The following is a 3,507-nucleotide window of genomic DNA, read 5'->3' as shown; positions in this document are numbered from 1 at the left end:
CTACACCACAGCCCCAGCAACTCGGGATTCAAGCCACATCTATGACCTACGCCACAGCTCATAGCAATGCCCGATCCTTAACCCACTGAGGGAAGCCATGGATTGAACCCACATCCTCATGGACACTAGTTTGACATTTCTGCTGAGCCATGACAAGAACTCCATGTTATGTTTCTGAAAAGATAATTCTGGCTGCTGAGTGAAAAATGTATCTTAGGTAGTCAAGGGGGGAAGGTAGGAGGGATGGGAAAGTGCTTACCACAGCAGGAAGAAATTATAGTGGGTTTGATGGGGCTGATAGTAAAAGATATGGTGATGAATGGGAAGAATAAGGATACATTTTAGAGAAAGCACTAGCTGATGGGTTGAAGGAATAGAAAGAATGAGAGATTCATGGGTGATTCTTTGGTTTTTGACACACCTAAATGGATAGGGTGTCGTTTGCTTAAAACAAAAAGCAAAAGCAGGCTTCAAAGAGGAAGAAAATTAAGAGTTTTGTGTTACACATGTCAAGCTTAAGATTTATAATAGATACCTAAGTGAAGTTATCAGTTACAAAGTTCGACCTGTGAACCTGAAGTTTAGATAAGGACTAGAAATAGAAGCTGGGGGATATTTCTATTGGCCTGTGAATTATTGACATATGGAGGGTATGCCTTTAGGATAATTCATAAGCTATAAATATAATTCTTAAAATGTAGGAATAATGTACACATACCATACTTGAAGTCATTTCATGTGAATTCAAATGAAAAGATATTTTAGGAGTTCCGGTCATGGCTCAGTGGAAACAAATCTGCCTAGGATCCATGAGAACACAAGTTTGATCCCTGGCCTCACTCACAGGGTCAGGGATCTGGCATTGCTGTGCATTGCTGTGAGCTATGGTGTAGACTGGCAGCTACAACTCTGATTTGACCCCTAGCCTGGGAACCTCCATATGCAGTAGGTGTGGCCCTAAAAAGGAAAAAAAAAAAAAAGATATTTTAGACATTGATTCTTTAGAACAAGTTATCTCTCAACAAGCTATTTAGGGAGATATAATGACACCATGAGAAGTACTTGATCACTGCAATTTAGGATGAAATTAAAGGCAAGGTATATTGATAATTTTGACAGAAGGAAACACATACATGTATGATATGAACATTAGTCTTGGCTTCACTTTCAGTGATACTCATCTGTCCCTAGCCCAGAGAGTCCACATGTCCCCAGGGCCCTAGCTGAGACAGCATCTCTTCCTGGAAAGGAACCATCTTCACCTCTTACCCTTGAGATGAGCTGTGCTATCTGTATTCCTGTTTCTAATTTAGCACTTAGACCACTATAACTAAAGGCTAAAACTACTAAGGGTGATTTCTATTGTTGACCTAAAACAAATAGACTGCTAGTTATTTTCACAGCAAAAATGGGTTTATTGGGGATCAGCAAAGAACTGTAATTCAGGATCTGCAACCACGGCAAGTCAAGTACAAGTTCCTACACAGCAAGGCAAGAGCTCTTTCATAGGGAAAAAAAGGAATTGGAGAGGGCTGAAATAAACAGAGTCCATGGCTTTTCATTGGTTGAGTTATTGCCAAGAAAGAACTTGTGAGGGCTTCTACTTCCTATTTCTTTTATATAATTGGGATTTCTGTTATTCAATTTTTATACTATTTAAGAATAAATAAAAACGACTTGCCAAAATCCATGTTGTCTATATGTCTTCAAATCTCATGAGCCTATGGGTATAAATAATGTAGTATTAACATTGATGATCCAAACTTTGCCAGCTTGTCTCCTAACCAACTCAGGACCTTGGTCAGGACCTGCCTCCTTGTGTCTCCATCAAAATATCTCCTGAAGCATCTCTAGGAATTTTCTCAGATGTGCTCAGGAGCACTTGTCCTTTGAGACTGATATTTGATGCCCAAGACTCACTTGTGAGAGGTATACTTCCCATGACCATTTTTGCCAACCCCCAATGTGAGAACAGCACCTGCCTTCCTTGAATGCTATTACCTTAACCCTAACCCTAACACTAACACTAACCCTGAAAAGCTTTGGTTTATTAAACTCCTGCACCTTTCAGTTTGTCTGCAATGCCTGAGGTGCTTGTAGAAACAGGTAAATATTTCAAACATTTCTGACTAGAACTTCCAAAAATATAATGATTTCATGGCTTGGGATCTAACTATAGAGGCTTCTATATGTCTTGCAGCACAGTGGCATTTTTCTCTGACACTATCATTCACACAGAGGAATGCAAAATAGGGCATTTATGTTCATGATACAGAAAAATATCATAATAGAAACACTCATACATAGATTCAGTCTTCCATTTTTCTCTTATCCCTCTTCTACCCTCTCTTCTTTCCCTCATGACTCAAAGGATGCCCCTTCTCCTTTTGTAGTTCACTCCTACTTTCCATTACCCAGGACTTCACACCACTCACTATTTCTTCTTCTGGGTTTTACACCAGTCTCTCTAATGGCTTCTTTTCAACTTCTAGACATGTTTAAGTCTGCCTATAAAACTATAAATGTGAGTGATGTCAGCATCATCATGGCATAAGATATTTTCTTTTCATCTTCCTTCTAAATAACTAATTAGGCATCCATCCACAAACAAAAGTACCTCTGTGGAAGTTGTGGATCCAGCATCACAAGCCAAGATTTTCCACCACTTACGCATTTGGTAATAAGCAGACAGACTTCAGTACAATCTATGCAACTACCAGAAGCCAGCAAAACTGCCCCAACCCCTCTTGGCCCTAAGCAGGGAAAACCTGGAGAGTACTGACTTGGCAGATACCCATAGACAAGAAAGAGTTTGTAGAAATCCAGTCTTCCCAAGGGGAAATTATGGCATATGACTGGAGCAAAATTAGAATATGTTTGGAGGTATTGGATGGGTAAGAGCAACATTGCCAGTGCCATTCCTCCTCCTACAGAGCATAAGAATAAACTAGCTTGTGATGACTTCCCAAAGAGAGAAAAGAAGGGTGGTGAGTGAGTATCCCAGCTGTGTAGGACACTGCTGGAGGAACCCATTTCTCTCCAGCGGCACAAAAGTGTTGAGATGGGACATCTATAACTGGGGGCAGGGGGTAGTTGAATAAAGAGGCAGATAAGAATATCAAAGGGCATTAAAGAGTTATGGTTCCTGCTAACTGTGCTCAGAACTTCAGCAGGAAATTCACCCATGAGCCTTTGGAAGAACTTCACCCAAGAATCCTCCCCCCTCACCCCAACACACACACACAGGCCTGTGGACACTGCAGATGCCCCAAGTTCCAAATCCATACTTCCTCTATTCTGTAGCCAGCTCTTCTGCATACTACTGAGTGTGGCACAAAACAAGTCTTAGCAAATTTAATAAGACTAAAATACTACCAAGGGAGTTCCCACCACGGCTCAGCAGAAATGGATCCTACAAGTAATGAGGATGCAGATTTCATCCCTGGTCTTCTCAGTGGTTTAAGGATCCAGAGTTGCAGTAAGCTGTGGTGTAGGTCACAGATGCAG

This window comes from Phacochoerus africanus, chromosome 1 (genome assembly GCF_016906955.1).
Source record: "Phacochoerus africanus isolate WHEZ1 chromosome 1, ROS_Pafr_v1, whole genome shotgun sequence".
NCBI lineage: Eukaryota > Metazoa > Chordata > Mammalia > Artiodactyla > Suidae > Phacochoerus > Phacochoerus africanus.
This window is presented reverse-complemented; position numbering follows the sequence as displayed.